Source organism: Lissotriton vulgaris, chromosome 8 (genome assembly GCF_964263255.1).
Source record: "Lissotriton vulgaris chromosome 8, aLisVul1.2, whole genome shotgun sequence".
NCBI classification, from domain to species: Eukaryota; Metazoa; Chordata; class Amphibia; order Caudata; family Salamandridae; genus Lissotriton; species Lissotriton vulgaris.
Genome location: NC_141696.1, coordinates 483634203 through 483653240, shown reverse-complemented (window position 1 = coordinate 483653240; position 19038 = coordinate 483634203). Strand labels below are relative to the sequence as shown.

Genomic DNA, 19038 nt, shown 5'->3' with positions numbered 1-19038 from the left:
CTGGAATGGCACAAAGGAAACTACTCACCATATTTCCTTGATCAGACCCTAAGGCCAATCATGAACTTAAGATTTATAAACAAGTTTAAACTAACACAACACTTCAAAATGTGTACCCTTCAAGAAATAATCCCACAGATTCAAAAGGGGGATTATCTAGCCACAATAGACCTCAAGGACGCCTACTTACATATCTCTGTGAACAAAAGGCACAGAAAGTATCTGAGAATCCTACGCAATGGAACACACTACCAATTCAAGGTACTCCCGTTCAGTATACAATCTGCTACACGGTTATTCACAAAGTGTTTAGCCGCAGTGGCGGTACACCTAGGAAGAGAGAAGATCCACGTCTGCCCCTTCCTAGACGATTGGCTAATAAGGGGAAGCACAAAATAAATATGCCATAATCATGTTCAAAATACAGTTAACCCCTTCGATGCTGATGACGAGCTCAGCTCGTCATCACCCACGGGTGTCGTGTGCTGATGACGAGCTGAGCTCGTCATGGTGCCACTAAAATGGCATTTTCCAGCACAGGAGGGGGAAAACGCCTAGCATCCAAGTGGTTAAAATGCCACAATGCCTGGATTTTTCGATAAACCACAAAAAATCGTCTACAACACCAGAAAAAGAAAAAAACATTCCTGGGAGCCAGACTGAATACGGCAAATGGCAAGGCTTATCCCACCCAAGCCAGGATACAAGCTATCCATCACGAAACAGCCCTCTACCAAAAGGGACAGTCTCTGACAGTGAGAAAAGTAATAAAACTATGGGCATGATGGCATCATGTATCCCACTAATCCCTCACACTCGCCTACATATGCGCCCATTCCATAAAATATGTCTCATCAACAGCTGGTCACAAGCCACAGGAAGTTGGGAGGATCTAGTGGTTGTTACACAAAGGGTGCAAGCAGAGATACAATGGTGGGCATCCAACAACATAGCACAGGCGAGACCTTTCAGGGTCCCAACTCCATCTGTGACAATCACCACGGATGCATCCCTCAATGGTTGGGGGGCACACCTCAGCCAGCTAAAATATCATGGTCAGTGGAGTGAACAGGACTCCACGAAGCACATACATTTTTGGGAAATGAAAACCGTTTTTCTGGCTCTCCAGGCATTCCAGAAAGATATTCAGGGGAAAAACATCTTAATACAAACATACAATATAACTTACAATGTTCTACCTGAACAAACAGGGTGGAACAAAGTATTTTCCCCTGAACAAACTTGCACAGAAGATCTGGCATTGGGCAATACCACAACAAATCAGTGTACAGACAGTACATCTACGAGGTGTAGACCACATCACATCAGACCAACTGAGCAGACACGAATGGGAGTTAAAACAGACAACAGTACAGTATCTATTCAACATCTGGGAAACACCAATGTTGGACCTGTTTGCAACAATGCAGAAAAAGAAATGCCAAAGCTTTACCTTAAGGTTTCCACACTACCTGTCAAAGGGAAATGCACTTTCACTCAATTGGTCACAGACATTTGTTTATGCCTTTCCACCAATACTCCTGATGCAAGAGTGCTACAAAAAGGAAAGGAACCAGGAACAAATATAATACTCATTGCTTCTGATTGGCCAAGGCAAACCTGGTACTCAACTCTCCTACAACTATCCAAAGCCGAAATGGTAAGGATCAAAGCTGAAAAAGACCTGCTGACAATGCAACAGGGCCAGATTTTTCACCCGGAACCAGCAACCCTACAACTAGCAGCCTGGCGCCTGAATACATAGAATTTGGGCATCTCAATCTACAGCTCAGAAAAAAGCAAGGCCACAGTCAACAAGAAAATGCTATACAGCAAAATGGAAGTGATGTTTCACATGGTGCACACACTAACAACAACACTAATTACATATCTTACTTATCTCTTGGACAGTAACGTCAACTTTTCCAGATTTAAAGTGCACCTTGGTGCCATAGTGGCATACACAAGAGAAATATCGTGCAAAAGCTTTATTGCAAGACCAGTCATCAAAAGGTTCTTAGAAGGGGCAAAAAGAATAGCTCCACCAAGAGCTGCTCCTGTACCAACATGGAGCCTAAATACAGTACTTTCTCAAATGATGACAAACCCTTTGAGCTCATGCATGCAGCAGACCTCAAACATTTTACTCTCAAAACAGTCTTTCTCATTGCTTTAACATCAATGCGAAGAGTAAGTGAACTACAAGCATTAACTATACAAGAACCCTACTTACAAATCCACAAGGATAAAGTAATCTTAGTCTAACCCACAGTTTTTGCCAAAAGTGGTGTCTAAGTATCACTTAAATCAAAACATTCTCTGCCAGTTTTCTTCAAGAACCCAAAAACGAAAGCAGACAAAAGCCTCCACACCCTGGATGTAAGGGGGGCTTTACTGTATTATTTGCAGAAAACAGAACCGATCAGGAAAACAAAGCCATTGTTTGTTGCTTACCCACATACCAACACAGGATCTGCTGTCTCAAAAAGCAACTATTGCATGATGGATACTACAAGCTATCCAGTTATGTTATGCCAATGCTAAAAAGGAACTAACCGCTCACTCCACTAGAAAGAAAGGAGCAACACTGGCATGGTATACAACGTTTAGCACGCATTTTTTACCACGCACTACCATTACAACGCAGGCATTACCACGCATACCATTAGAACGCATTGCGCTGGGGGGCGCTCTAGGATAGGGAATAAGTTTAATTTTATATCCAACACCTTCCCTAGTGTCCACGGGGACTGGAGTTGGAATATAAAATTATACTTACCACTATCCAGCACCTCAAAGCGCTATGCGTTGTAACGGTATTCGTTGTAAATACCGCGTTGTAAAGGTATGCGTGGTAATAGTATGCGTGCTAACGTCATACATCCCACTGGCATTTATGGCCAGTGTACCCATTGATTCCATTTGCGCAGCAGCAACATGGGCATCACCACACACCTTTACAAAGCATTATTGTGTGGATATACAAATAAATAAAGAATCTCAAATTGGACAAAGGGTGCTTCAACACCTGTTTGCAAGGTCTTCCTTTCACCACAGCCTCCCAGACATGGGAGAAACCGCTACATAATCTGATACACAGCATATGAATTCAGAAAAGGATTCAAGCTGCAAAGCAAAATGGTTAGTTGCCAGTAGGAGTAGTTTTGCAGCTTGAAGAATTTTCTTGATTCACATGCAACCCACCCGGCCCCCTATAAGGAAAACAAACGGATGGGGAAGCAAAGGACTACAACAGTATTTTTCAAAACCATCTTGAGGATTACAAAACCTAAGAATCAGAAGATGGCCACCACGCACGTCGACCTCCAGGATACCATCTGACGTCACACAGTGGACGTACCTGGCACTTAATGGTGGTTGACCGCGACCAATACAAGAAAAAAAACATAGACGATTCTGGATCTAACCACTAGATGGCTGAATGATGCACAGCATGTGAATACAGAAAATTCTTCAAGCTGCAAAACTACTCCTATTGGTAAGTAACCATTTCGTTTGTCTCCACACCTCATCAGTGGGAATTCCGATGCATTAAAGAAGACTGACTGAGTTAAATTCACAAAGGTTTCATCAAATGATTCATTCAAAGGAAAACTACCTTTAATGCAATGAAAAATGAGAGGTTCAATTACCTGCATTTGGTTTATTAGCAGCATGGAGACAATAGGGGCTGACTACTTTCAAAAGATTCCACCAGGAACAAGCTTGCACCAAGCATCCAATTTCACAGATATATAAAGTATAGAAAATTCTACAGAACCCAGACAAGGTGCCCTTCCAAGCACAGCGGGAACATATTTTTACTTTCAAAAGAAGAGGAGGCACCTATTTCCACAATGTTCATAATAGTTATTTATTTTAGAGAGTAATAAAAGAAATGATGTAATTTGGTGTCTTTCTTCCATCAACCGCATTCTGGCAGCAAGTGCAGGTTGCTTCCTCCTATTTCACTGAACTACAATGCTATATCATAGGCATATTGACAATCTTTAAAAGTTCTGTTTTGTTGGAGAAAATCATGTTAGCATCTTTCAGAGGTCTGAGGAACGGACGTTACGTTGCTAAACACGTGATGGCTGTTTTTGCTTATACCATTTATAAGTTTTGAATTGATTAATAATAAAAATAAATTCCCAAAACGTAATGGCAATAGAGCAGTAAATTAGTAATATATTTATAGCAGTCTTAAAAAATGAAATTACTTTTTCGGTCACGCCTAGGCAGCGCTTGCGCTGTCTCTTCGAGACATGCTGTATTCAGGTATGGACTTGAAGCTCTCCCCATGTTCCGCCCATCTTTTCAATTGGCTCCTGTTACTGTCCTTTCTAAATGGTTGCTTTTGATTCGTGAATAGGCTTAGTAGTCCCTCCTTAATACCTCCTTTTCTCCTTTTGTAACCTCCCATAAGGACTGCCCATTTTACTGTGTTACTCAGTGTGTTTTATTTGCATTCTCTGAGCACAATTTTTTTAAATGATTCTCCCCTATTACACATAGTACATGCTTACCTGCAGGGGACGGCTTTTAAAGTCTCTGCTGCCTGCTCCTCATCGCCCCAGAGGAACGCTTTTAAACTGTCTGCTCCTCATCGCCCTGGCGCCATGCTTAATATTTCACTACGGCGCCCGCTTTCCTATGAACAACAACACTGGCGCAATACAAACAATAGCAGCCACAGCTTTTTTTTTGCACGCCAGGCACCCGCTTTTGTAAAGCATGGCGGCAGGCCACACCTAACATGGGCGCAATACAATCATTGGCACCCGTGGCTACTATTCCTCACAACAGGCGCCCACTTTAGTACAGCATCGTGGCAGGCCATTCCTAATAGGCAGCAATGGAGGCCGCAAGTTTTTTTTCTAATCCTTCCACAGCACCGCCCGCTAGTTATATTAATGGCGTTTAGAACCTGAACACAACATTCTTCTGCACTGCTCTCATTGGAGTGGGACGGGGTCGACTCTAACCCTTATTAACAACCGCAGCCAGACTAGAGAGTGCATCAAATTTAGTTTTTTTTCTTTAAGTATGTTGTGAAGTTCCTTTTTGGCACAGCAGACAACTAACTGGCGTAATTAATGCCCAATGCCTTCGGCCATTATTTATTTAATTTTAAAATAAGACGGCCGCATTGGCATCAGGCTTATTAAGTTTTCAGTATTATTTGCCCAACAGCCCAATGGTATTTTTTTATTGTCTTATTGCCAAAACTACTCCGTAGTAGAGTCTGTAGTGTTTCTCTCCAGGGGCCAGGGAAGGGTAGGGCAAAGCAGGACACGGCGGTGTTGGGCAGTCTTCGGCGATCACTCGTGGTCTGTTGCCTATCTAACTGTAGCGCACTGCCTCCACCCTTTAGAGAGACAAGGTAAGCCGATAGCCGATCGTTCACTCAAAACCACTCAACTTAGATGTACGATTACACTGCACTTTCTATAGTGTGCCACTGGTGTGACTGACAATAAGTGCTTCTGTTCAGTGAGCATGATGTGCGTGCCTGGATGCCCTTTGTGGAGTATATTTGTGCACAGTATTGCGCGTGTCTGTAGTGTGCACAGTTGTTTCTCCTTATGCGCCTCAGCAAAGAGTTACTCCTGTTGAGGCATCCTAAACTATCACTCCCTCAGAGATACAAGCTAGTCAAAAAGCAAACAAAAGTAAAGTCTCCTTTTTGGTGTTGTAACATGTGTTGAGTTTTCTGAAATGAGGTGAAGCTTGCACCACCCTGGTCAGGTTTTATTTTCCGGCCGAGCATTTCTCTCTGTGTGGCAGTACGAGCCCCAGTGTCATTTCAACAACCAATAAATGCACTCCTTGTTTCTGCCGATAGCAGCTCTGAGCTTTTGCTACCTCATATTATCAGATGCCACGCAGTGCACTACATGCATAACTTTTATATGCACGAGCGCCGTGCTTCATGGTTGAGCACTTTTTTGTTGTTCTACCTTCCGAGGAGGAGGGGCGGAGCACAGCGCTCCAGGTGAGCACCATGCTCACGCGCAACAGCTAACAAGAAGTGTTAGGTATTCCATCTTCTTTGTCCAGCTACCAGTCCTCCTAGAAACACTAACTAGAGCTAAGGCCTCGCAGCCCCTACCTAAGCCTTGGGGGACCTCGCGTGGTCCACCTGCCTCCATCGCCTGTCGCATTTGGAAGTTTGAACATGCACTTGTATTCTCCTCCCTCCTTCTACCACGAACTGCTGCTGAGCCTCCCTCATACCACTAACTGATGTCAGGTCTCCCTGCTTTCAACAATTTTCACTCCTCCAGCCTTCTACCACTAACGGGAGCTGAGTCGCCCTGAATAATACCACTAACTGGAGCGAAGTATTCATATTTTACCACTGGAGGTGGTTTTCTCAGCTTTTATCAATAAGCGCAGCCGTGCACTACGTGCTTTCACACATAACTGCAGCCAGATTGCTCTGCTTTTATAACCACAGCTGGAGCTCCATGCTTTACCAATGTTCACTCGCCCGCCTTCTCCCACTAACTGCATCAGGGTGTCCTTGATTTCACCACTACTATTTCTGAGTATTTCAGCTATTACCACTATCTGCAGAGATGTCTCTGTCCTTTCACCCCTAATTACACACTGGTCTATCTGCTTTCATCCCTACTTCCTGCGGGATCGCCTTGCTTTTTCCACTGACTGCAGTTGGGACTTTCTGCTTTCACCTCTAACTACAGCCAAGACCTTAGGCTTACACCACTAGACTATAGCGGAGCATTTTGCTCTTACAGGTAACTGCAGCCCAGTTTCCCTCTTTTTCTCATCAATTAAAGCTGGATCACTTATCTTCTAGCCTCAACTACATCTGGCTCTCCCTGCTTTCACCACTAAATCGTAGCGGATTGCTTCTGCTAGCACCACTAACTACTGGAGTTTCCCTGCTTTTACCCCTGTTTGCAGCTCACTCGCCGTGCTCTCTGCTCTCACTGCTAACCCGCACTCATACTTCCTGTCTTTACCACTAACCTTAGTTGTTGCCCAGCTTTCACCACTGACTACTGTAGTGTATCCTTGCTGTTCCAACAACTTAACTCTCACAACAACAAATAAATCATTATATATTATCTGTTATGAAATAATGCCACCTTGTATTTTAAATGTACACAGAAATTGTGTTTTTAACCCACATTTGACTTTGGACTTCATTAGTGTCTTGTGAAAATGTTGCTTACTAGGCTGGGCCAGGCTTGAGTTCCCGGGAAAAATACTAAACCGTGAGACCAAGAGTTAGGCATATACCCAGATAGGTATCAATGGCACATACGTTCACATGGAATAGTTTATCCTAGAATGCTTAGGAATGGAGGCGCTTCCCAAAATACGTTCCGAATACATATTACACCTTCCCATCTTCTTGATTCTATTCAGATCCCTCACACACTTACTTATGTTGGAGAGGCTGTGTTTTTTTTAATTTAATATTTTATTGAAAAACAACAGCAGAGTCATCATCCAGTAATCAAGCAATGCAATACAGAATCAAATATATCAGGCATGCACAGAAAAAGCACTTTAAAGATCATTACGCCGTCTCGATCCAGCCTTATCCATTGTCATTTCCACAGAGGTGGAGGTACAGATCTCGCCTCTAAACACGTTCCAGTGTCCCCACTTTTTATCCCCTTTCTTGGGGCACCCTCTGATCTTAAATACAGATTTTTCAGCCAGCATGCATCTGTCCATTTCGGCCACCCAACCCACCAGGAGAGGCCTCTGGGGGGTACCCCAGTGCATCGCCACTGCACCCTTCACCAACAAGAAACCCAAGGCTACCCACTGAAGCTCCACCTCCGTGAGGTCTGTAGCACTCCATATATTAAGAATCCCTTCCTTAGGGGAAAGAGGAACGGGCTTCCCCACCGCTTCTGTCATTTTACGAACCGCCCTGTCCCAAAACTGTTGGATAACTGGACATTCCCACAGGACATGGTAAAAGGAGCCAGGGAGGCCGGAGCCGCGGAGACACATCTCATCCGGGCGTCTTCCCAATTTGGGTAACGGTTGCAGTTAGACGAGCTAATTGACACTGATGGATGAAGCGGGAATATGCAGCGGCGTTTGGCCGAGACTCACAAGGGTCTAGAATCTCTCATGTAACGTAGAAGTTGATGATTATGTGCTTTATTTAAGCGAAAGAAACATGTGTCACGGTAAGCAGGGAGTTCAATATGGGTTAACTTAACATACTTATAGGGCTGAAAGCGGACATAAGAAATAGCATTGGGTTCGGTTGAGCAGATTAAGTACACCGTGTTGTTTGGGTCCAGTGGTAAACAATGTTTATCTTATCGACAGTATTTTTACACATGCACATGAAGCGCTTGAAAGAGGGCAACAGTGGAGTTTCAATCTTGTGTGTAAAGTTAGTAAATTGTAGCATATGCATTATAACTGATCGGATTGGTGATATGTATATTTTTTCACTTTTGTAGATACCCCCGAAGAAGGGCTATTTGCCCGAAATGCATTGGGTTCTTCATGAAATAAAACGTGACATGTGGAAACATGATGTGGTCTTGTGCCTGTTTGAAAAATGAGGATATACAAAGAAACAAGTAAAATGAATTGAATGTAAAAAAGAAGAATACAAGTGATAAAAATGAAAAGATAAAATGGAGGATTAAGCAATACATGGATTTAATTCATTGGATTTGTTTCAAAATAGGCTGTGCAGCCAGTTGGGAACCGAAATGCGGGTCCCGTGTGTTCGTGTCTTCCCAATTTGGCCAGGAAGGGGGCAGACATATATGTTCTATGTAAAATTTTCAATTGGATCAGCCTGAAGCGGTGGTTTATCGCCGTTTCCCTGGGGGTCATAAGTGCCGATCTCCAGTAGTCATCGTCTAGGTCTCACACATTTCCCTGCCACTTGTCTCGTAGGGCCTGGAAGGAGTTGGGCATATTGTTGCATAGTTTACGATACGTGCATGATATTGCCTTTGTCTGGAGTGGTTCTGAGAGTAGCCTATCTTCTAGGGGAGAGGCCTCCGGAAGGGAGGAGAGGTCTGGCACATTGGTAGAGATAGCATGTGTAATTTGGAGGTACCTGAATGCCTCAGATTGGGCAAGTTTGTGTTTCTGTTGAAGTTCGGAAAAAGTCAATAGTTTCCCCTTGTGAATCAAGTCACCTAGGGCGGAGATGCCTATTGTGTCCCATCTGTCAAATCCCCTTAGATGACAAAGGGAACCAGAGCGGGGTAGCTTGAGTAAACACGCCAGACCAATCCAGGCTCTTGGTAGCCCGGTGCCAAATAGCAATGGTTTGTGTCATGGGTCCCACATAGCGATTTCGGGGGAATTTGCCATATAGGGCGCCTAAATGCCCCCTCTCGTCCTGTCTGATAGGGTTCTAAATGAAAGGCCGGGTTGAGAGGTGATCCATGAATCCAGGAGTTGGTGGCCACCAGTTGGGAGGCCCAATTATAGAGGCGCATGTTTGGCAAGGCGATACCCCCATCGTACCATCCTTGAGTTAGTTTATTCAGAGCAATTCGAGGCGCTTTACCATCCCATAGGAGGAGCCGCAAATCGCCCTCCAATGCACGGAAGAAGAAGTCAGCAATTGGTAATGGACAATTTTGAAGGACATGCAAAAAACGCGGAAGTGCTAACATTTTGAAGAGGGCCGCTCTTCCAGGGAGGGAGAGGGGCAACGTGCGCCAGTGGGAAATGTCGTTGTGGAGCCTCTGAAGTGGGCCCCTTAGATTATGCTCGTAAAAGAGTTTGGGATCTGGAGTAACAAAAATACCTAGATATTTGAAGCCGTCCTTGGCCACCGCAATGGAGAATTCTCTCGGAAGAACGGGTGGAGGGCCATGAAGACAAAACAGGGCTGACTTGGACCAATTGATCGAGAAACCCGAGTAGTTTCCAAAATTCCTAATGACATGAAATAGACTGTTGATGGAGGATCTGGGAGAGGAAACATATACAAGAATGTCATCTACATATAGGGATATTTCATCAATCGTGTCATCATTCCATCTCAACCCTTTAATGGAGGCACCCATACAGATCCAATGGGCTAGGGGTTCCATTGTGAGTGCAAGTAGAAGCGGGGAGAGAGGACAGCCCTGCCTGATTCCTCTATGGAATTGGACTTGTCTGGAAGTATGGGCGTTGACCCGCACCTGGCCCAACAAGTCGGTGTAGAGCAATCGGACCCACTGGATGAAACTGGGCCAAATCCTAAACGTCTCAGGACCTCAAAGAGGTAGGACCATTCTATGGAGTCAAATGTAAGGGTGGCATCAAGGGACAGAATTGCGGCATCCTCTTGTATGTAGGGTTACCTGCCCAATACTTATGCAGTCTGCGGAGGTTTAATGCTGTGTTCCGACCCGGAAGAAATCCCGATTGATCGTCATGCACTAGGGAGGGGAGGACTGGTAGCCAGGAGTTTGGCCAGAATCTTGACCTCCGCGTTCATGTGCGAAATCGGCCTATAAGAGCCGCAATCAGTGGCTGGCTTGTTGGGTTTATGAATGACTGCTATTGAGGCCAGGCGCTGGTCTAGCGGCAGACTGCCCTGTTCAAGACTTTCCTCAAACATAGCCTTTAGGTGAGGAATCACTTCTTGGGTCATCCCCTTGAGAAATTCAATGGGGACACCATTAGGCCCCATAGCCTTGCCCGAGTTAATATCAAAGAGGGCTCTCGCAAGCTCCTCAGTTGTGAGAGCAGCTTCCAATTCTTCCCTATCTGAGTCGGAGAGAGTGAGTAACTGCATTTCTTCCAAAAGGAGTTGGGATTCTTCTGCTGAGCAGTATGCTCTAGAGTAGTAGACCTCTTCTAGGTGGTCTGCAAACGCCTCAGCAATGTCCAGTGGGTCCGTGATGCGCGAGGCATCAGGACGAATCGGCAGCGGAACCCATCTAGAGCCCTGTTCGCTGCGTTCTAGCCAAGCGAGCATTTTACCTGCCCTGTCTCCCAGCTCATAGACCCGGTGGCAGGTTTGCAACAGTTTCGCTTCAGACTTTTCTAAGGCCAGCATCTGGTATTCTGTTTGTTTCAGTTGAAAACTGGTAGCTGTCTCATCGGACGGGGTAGAGTTGAGGTCAGATTCTAGGCGGAGCAACTCTGATTCAGTCTGAAGCAGCAGCTCAGCCTGCTTGTGTTGATATCCAGATTTAAGAGCTAGTGCCCTCCCTTTAATGACGGCTTTGTATGCTTCCTAGATCGTAACAGCCGATTGGACCGAGCCAAGGTTCTCGGCAAAGTAATATTCTGTGTGTTCGAGCAGGCCGTCTCTAATGTCAGGAATTTTCAGGAGCCATGGGTTGATAACTATGGGACCCCTGGTCACCTGTCGATGATAGGTGAGTTCGACAGTGAGAGGAGAGAGATCTGAGATACCTCGGGGAAGTCCCTTTGGATCGTGAAATAGGCCAACATCTGCCGTGTGGCAAAAAATATAGTCAATACGGGACATACTATTGTGGGCGTTGGAATAATGCGTGTAATAAGGGGTGTCGGGGTGTGATGTCCGCCAGAGGTCCTCCAACCCCATCGCCTGCACAAAGTCCGAAAGGTCCAAACTCCGCTTATGGGAGCCCCGTTGGGGGGTGCCTATCTCTAGTGTCGTCCATAGTCATATTAAAGTCTCCACCAATAACCAGTGTACCTTGGGGGAGCTCCAACAACAGTCGTTCTAAAGTCGTCAGGGCATCCTTACTCAGTGCTGGTGGGATGTAGGCCGAAATAATGTTTAGGTGCCGCCCCTCCCATGTGGTCTCGGCCACCGCAAAGCGGCCCAGGGGGTCAGCCCACCTCTTTGTACAGGTAAGTGGAAGGTTTTTCCTGACAAGGATACCGGTGCCTCGGGAACCAGAGGTGAAACCAGCGTGCACCAGTAGTTTGTACCCCCCACGATGGAGTGCCCGACACATGTTGCACATCAGGTGTGTCTCTTGGAGTAGCACCAGATCAGGAGCGTGACGTTTGAGGTATTGCAGCGTCACTCCTCTCTTTATCTTGCTACCAAGACCATTGACATTCCATGTCATGAGGGTGAGTGCCATAGTATGGGATTGCGTCATGGTAGATTGTATAGTAAAGGACGTGGGGGCAGGATTGCAGCCAGAGGCTGGGCCAATCGGGGATAAGGACAAGCATCCATAAAGGATAGGGTGGCAACTGAGGCCAGACGGCAGTGTCTATTATGCCCATAGTCAAGGAGGACTCTGCAAAATGTACAAACAACAAAAGAAAATAAAAAAACCGCATCGTAGATGGAATACAAGCCTGCAATAGGATCTGTAAAGCAAAAACAGAATGAACAAACCACCCCAAACCCGGTGTCGCCCCCACCCCTCTCTTCCCCTCCCATTGCTTCCCTGCCCGCGGACCTGAAACTATCCACTCCCCAACTTGGCAGAGTGCCTGTCGCCCTCCCAACCATAAACGGGGTGGCTGGTGAGCCTGTGATACCTCTCGCCTGAGAGTGGAGGACGATGAACTTCAAGAGTCAAATGAAACTTGGTGTGCACTAGAGCATATCATAAGGAGCGTAGCAGTCCAATGGCGAGCCAGAGCCTTCGAAGAATGAGAGAAGTAGGGAAAGAAAGAGGGGGGGAGGGGAGGGAGGACAGGGTCGCAAAATTAAACACAGGGCCTAGGATAGTTCCCGTCGTACAATTCAAAAATCTGCAGAGCCCCAGATAAGAGGGATGAGCACAGCGCGATAGGTTCAGCAGTCCAGCCCTGTGTTCTGGCGTCATTTGCAGTAATCATGGTCGACTGTGATATATCTATTCAATATCAGGTACATACTAGCCCTAAGACAATTATAAACCATCAGGGAAATGAGGGGGAGGGGGGAAAGGGAGGGGGGAAAAGGGGGGGAAGACAACTGGGTCAAGGAATCGAATCACATGGCTAAGGCTGCCCACTGTCACTCAAATGAAGAAGCATACCATACTGAACCACACAACATCAGCAAGGGAGTTCCAACAGTCCACCATCAAGTGTTCTGGAGATCTCACTATTCATTCTGGATGACCGCAGTAAACTGTTCAGGGCTCTCCGGTTGTGGCTCTCGTTCGGAACGGGCACCAGATGCTCTATGCTTGCCTGGAGTCTGTCCCGCCTGGCGCCAGCCCTCCAGCCAGTCCCACACCTCGCTCGGAGACCAAAAGAACCAGGCCCTTCCTTCCGATTCCACCCGCAGTTTGGCCGGGAACAGCATGGAGTATTTTATGTGTTGGTCCCGTAGCGCCTTTTAACTTCCAAGATGCTGTGTCTCCTGGCTTGTACTTTCATCGTGAAGTCTGGAAATAATGTGATATGGGCGTTGTCTATTCTTAACGGTGAACCAGCCCTGGCTGCTTGGAGGATGACGTCCCGGTCTCTGAAGTTGAAGACCCTTGCAATGATGGGTCGGGGGGGGCCCTGGCTTCGGCTTCCCGCCACCCGGGACTCTGTGGGCTCGTTCAATTGAGAGGTAGTTTGACAGTTTTTTGGGCTGGAGGTGCTTCAAGACTAAGTCTTCGACAAAGAGGTTGGCTGCGGGCTCTTCCATCATCTCAGGTACCCCCAGGATGCGGATGTTGTTCCGTCTTGCCCACCCTTCATACTCGTCCAGGAGGTCTCCCATCTGTCGCTGCTGCTGTTAGTTGCGCCACTTGTTGCTGCAAGCTGGAGGTGTCGTTGATAAGCGCTGCGGTTTTCACCTCAACATCACGCACTTTGGAGTCCATTTTACGGAGGTCTGCGCGCAACAGTGTCACCTCTATATTCAGTCTATGCGAGTCTCCAGCGAGGACCGGACCCCCGCTATTGCCTCTAAGACATCCTCGAGGGTTAGGGCCTTCGCCGATGGGGCTGGGGAGACAACCTGTGGAGGAACATCGGATGGAAGATTCTTACCGTCTCCCTTAGCTCCCCTGGAACGTTTATTAATTTGGAGTTCCTGTTACCTTTAAGAGAAGCCATCCGGAATGACGGATAAGGGACCTCACTTCGGGCCAGCCACCAATGAGATACACGATCAATGGACGGAGAGATCTGAGCCTACGAGCGTCGGCAATAGAGAAGATGACAGTTAGCCCCCAGGTAGCATCACAGTGGCAGTGTTGTACGGATGGCGTCAGGCAATGGGACAGGGAGAGCTTGCCCAGCGTGAGTTCGTCAGTTGCACTCTGTACCTCTGCTCCGCCGGGCATATTCAGATACGCCCCCAAGTGTTCATGCACCCCAAAACGGCCTATGGGGTCCCGCTGGCCAAAACAACTGAGGCGTCATCAAGAGTGGGCCCACAGCAAGGCTCCGATGTGCGTCCCTACAGGGAATCGCCAGTGTAGGCCCCACGTACCTTCAAGCAGTCTTGCGGCAGGGCTTGTGGCTTTTCACCCTCAATTCCACTGAAGGGAGGCCAGGCATAGATAGCAGCGGTGTGAGCCGCGTTGATTGTGGGCCATCAGTCCAGCGATTGCGGGGGCCTGCGGTGCGGCGGCGTAGCAGGGCCCAGGAGTGCTGTGGCTGTGTAGGTGTAGACCTCTGTGGCAGGGTCCGCTGTGTGGGACTCAAGGGAGGATGGCCGCTGTCGTGTTGCCGCCCGATTTCCGGGCACCGTTTTGGGGCTATACGAAAAGTCTGGGGCCAGAGGTTGGAGCCATCAGGGTGCTGTAGAAGAGGAGCGGAGCTCCAATGCATGACGTGAAGCGGCCGGGGAATAGGCCGCAAAGCCGGGGTGTGCCTTAGATTGGAGGCCGAGGTAAGGCGGCCGCCCGCACTGCTCCTCCTGACCTCCCTGTGTGGCTCTCAGGAGTGCGTCGCTGCGCCTCAGTGGTTGGGGAGGGCGTCCAGTTGCCTCCGGTGGCCTCCAGACAGCAATCTTCAGGCTTGGCAGGCAGGGAGGGCTCCCGGAGCACTGCTGGGCCAGGTCCGATGTCGCTCTCAGGCCACCTTTTTCCAGAGCCGCCTGGGGAGGGTTTGTCTCCGCTTTTTTCGTTGCCACAACGCTGGCCCAAGGCTCTCTTAGGAGGTGGAGAGGTGCACACCAGGCACCGTTGCCGATTCTCCCCCTCTGCAGGGAGTCTTACGGCCAAAATCGGATCTGTGGGACGAATAGTCAGGCGAGGGCCAGGGAGCCGCGCTAGCAGGCGACCATTCCCTTCGGCTGTTGGCCACGCCCCGGAGAGGCTGTGTTGATCCTTGTAGTTTAGTGAGTGTGTGACTTTTGAGACCTCATTTTCCTAAAGTGACTCTGAATGCTCTGAATGCTCCATATTTTAGAACTAGAATTAGTTTGTTAGGAAGTATACAAGGGAAGGAGCTTGGTTTCTAAAACCAAATACATGTAACATATGGTCCGCTGGATGGTACGAAGTGCAACAAGTTTGAGGTTTAACTCCCAAGTAGGACATTATATAGGATACTTCTGCTGATTATTATTATTATTATTATTATTATTATTATTATTATTATTATTATTAATATTAATATTATTATTATTACATTTATAGAGCGCCTGGTTACACTAACTAGTGTGTCCCCGCGCTATGTCTGGCCCAAATTAACTCGTTCCGAAGATCTTCGACGGCTGGTCCGGTGTCGTCTCTGTCCTAATCTTTTGGGAACAGGAAAGTTTTTAACTCTTTGCGGAATGCCTGCTCTGATGTTTCTAGGCGAAGCTTCTGTGGGAGCTTGTTCCATTCTTGAGCTGCCATGACTCTATAGGAGTGTCCACCCATTCTCATTCTGCTAAACCCAGGGACAAATACCTGTCCAGTCAGGCTCGATCTCAACTGACGGGTTGGATGGTTAGGGCTTAGCAGATTACGGAGATAAGTGGGTCCTTTCCCCAGTAGAATGCGATGTCCTACACAGAGGGCTGTGAATGTCACTCGCTCCCTAATAGGTAGCCAATGCAGAGATTTGAGTGCTTTCTTAGAAGAGGCCTTCCTGGGCAGCAGGAGAATCAGGCGAGCCGCCGCATTCTGCACGCGCTGCAGCCTTAGAATACATTTAGCACTGGCCCCTAAATACAGGACATTTCCATAGTCCAGTCTGGACGCAATTAAGGCATGGACCATGGTTTTTATGGCAGGTAGAGGGAGTATGTCCAGTGTCTTCCTCAAGACCCTCAAGATGCCAAAGCAAGTCCCTGCCAACTGTTTAGTCTGATGCGCGAATGATCTTTTATTATCGAGCCATACCCCCAGATTTCTCACTGGGTTGCTGGGGGTAGGTGGGGGACCCAAGGCAGGGAACCACCATGCCGAGGTCCATACTGATGGGGCCTTCCCCACTATCAGAACCTCCGTCTTGTTGCCATTGAACTTAAGGCAGTTACTTGCCATCCATGCAGCAAGCTGCTGCAGACAGGAGATAAAGTTAGTGGCAGCCAGTTCTTTCGATGTGTCAGAGTCACGACCAGTTGCGTGCCGTCAGCGTAGGAGACGGCTTTTACTCCAAAGGAGTCGGTGATTTTTGCTACGGGAGCCACGTACAAATTAAAAAGGGTCGGGCTCAAACTAGACCCTTGCGGCACTCCCTGCTTTAGGCTAATGCTCTTAGAGCGAAATGACCCCTGTGCTACTTGGAAACTCCGGTCGGACAAAAAGGATTTCATCCAATCCCATGCTTTACCCACCACTCCTTCACTCTTCAGACATTGTAGCAATGTGTGGTGGGCTACGGTGTCGAAGGCGGCACTGAGGTCGAGCAAAATCAGTGCCGCCGTTTGCCCTCGTCAGCATATTTCCGTAAAATCTCTGTAGATAACAGAAGTGCTGACTCTGTCGAGTGGAGGGCGCGAAAAACCGATTGTGTGGGGTGGAGCAATCCGTTTGCCTCAATATGGACTGACAACTGGTTATTCACAACCTTTTCCGCAATCTTAGCGAAATACGGCAGGAGTGAGATAGGTCGTAGGTTCTCGAGATGTTCCATGCTCAAGTTGGGCTTTTTCCTCAGAGGGAGAACCACTGCCTCCTTCCATGTTTTTGGCACCTGCCCTGAGTCAAAAGAGAGCTCCAATAAATCTCTGATAGGGGGCTCAAGGATGTCCAGACTGCCTCTCAGTACCTTAGGCGTAGCCGGGTTCTTCGGAGAGCCTGATTTTATGGTATTTGCAATACCACACAGGACTTCCCTAGAAGGAACTCTGAAACTCTCGAGGCACTCAACCACAGGTAGAGATTGCCTCACTGGGGCGCTCTTCTCTGGCCGTCTCCAGGAAGGAGGTGTATATTTTTTCTACCTTTTGAGCAAAGAACTCTGCCACCCTATTACAGGACTCCTCTGACCCGCTCGTAGGGGCCGCCACACTTGAGAGATCAGATATCTCTTTATAAACTGAAAAACAGTTCCTTCATTGAGTTATGTGCTCCCTCAATTCTGCTACAGTAGTGTACTTTCCGGGATTTCCTAATTAGGGCATGGTAGTTCTTGAGTCCGGTTTTATATTCAATCGTTCTTTCCTCAGTGTAACTTTTCCTCCAGTACCTCTCTAGCCGATAACATTCAGATTTCTTGCCACGCAGTTTGGCTTTGAACCAAGGGGCGGATTTAGTCTGTCTCAGAGGCGCATTATGCGACCAAGGCGCCGTACTATCTGGTGCCTCCAAGATTCGCCGGTCTAATGCCTCACAGGCTGATTCTATTTCTGTTCCCATACCCACCAGGTTCCCACCCTGGGCGAGGGCGTTGTTAAACGCTTCCGTAGAGAAGCTTGCCCATTTCCTGCGTCTGGTTTGATCTTCTATCCTGCCCTGTGTAGCCGTCTCGGGTACCACCGCCTTAAACAAGACCAAATAGTAATCTGACCAGATCACCGGTATCGGGGGTTCATCTGACAGCGTATCCCAGTTTGCAAAAATAGGGTCTAGCAGGTGCCCGTGGCAGTGGGTTGGGGCTTTCGATTTCAGCGTTAGTTGTATAGCTTCTAATTCCTGGCGAAGTTCCTGTGCTTCTCCACTGATAGACTCCTCAAAATGGAGGTTCAAGTCTTCCAGGAGCAGAAATCTCTCGTACCTCAGAGCAGGCCGCCTAACATTGTCTATCAGGCTTGCAGCAAATCGTGTCCCAGGCCCAGGTGGTCTATATACCAAGAATCCTTTCAGGATATGGTTATGGGCCGCAGAGATTGAGAAGAATCCCGATTCACTATCCACAATGTCCACGTTCTCCAGACTGCATTGAAACTCGTGCTTATGGATTATAGCAATCTACCCCCCCCCCCCTTCCAGCTGGCCTATCCATCCTATTTATACCATATCCTGAAGGAAGAGCTTCAAGGATTTCTGATGGTCATGAATCTCCATCCTATGCTTTCCCAATGAGCGACAATTAATGAGGGCCAGGGTAAGTGTCTGGCCCCTAACTCTGTTCTTCAACTGGCGAGTCAAGGAAAAGGGACAGAACGTACATTGCTTTCCACGATTCTCTACATTTATATTGTGCTTACAGTTTTCCCTGGGGGTAGGACGCAGTGCATACAGCTCCGGTGAGCTAAAACACCTTCTCGAATCCGAACTGACATAGGTCATGGCCCCTGGTCCCGGCCGGGCGCAAAAGGGCTTGCAAAGGCGCGCCGCTGCGCGCGTCCGGTTGGAGGCAGTCATTTATCCCCTGGCACGCAACAACTAGCCCGCTACCTGTTCACTACCCCAAAAATGGCATCCGTCTTTGCTTGCTTGCTTGCCTCCAGGCACCCCCGTTCAGCTCCTATCTCGGCTGAGCGGTTGGTGAGGCTGCGTGCAATTTATTAAAGAAAAGGTGAGGGCAATTATTAAAAGAGAATCTTCCGTGCAATTTTTAAAAAGAGTTTTTGGTCCACAAATCAGCAAATAGTGCGTTAAACACACACAAACAACCTCCCGGCTTCCGCCTCAGGTGTCAATTGGGCATCCACAAGAGTGCAGCGCAGGGCGGTATTTATCCCCTGGCGCGCAACAACTAGCCCGCTACCTGTTCACTACCCCCAAAGTGGCGGCAGTCTTTGCTTGCTTGCTTGCCTCCAGGCGCCCCCGTTCAGCTCCTATCTCGGCTGAGTGGTGGGTG

At 47.8% G+C, this 19038-nt stretch overlaps 1 protein-coding gene across 2 annotated transcripts in view; it reads left to right on the top strand.

Annotated features, from left to right (window-relative positions):
- Window positions 1-19038, top strand: part of GCC2 (GRIP and coiled-coil domain containing 2) — a 402205-nt gene that overhangs the window by 164475 nt on the left and 218692 nt on the right. The window lies entirely within an intron of this gene.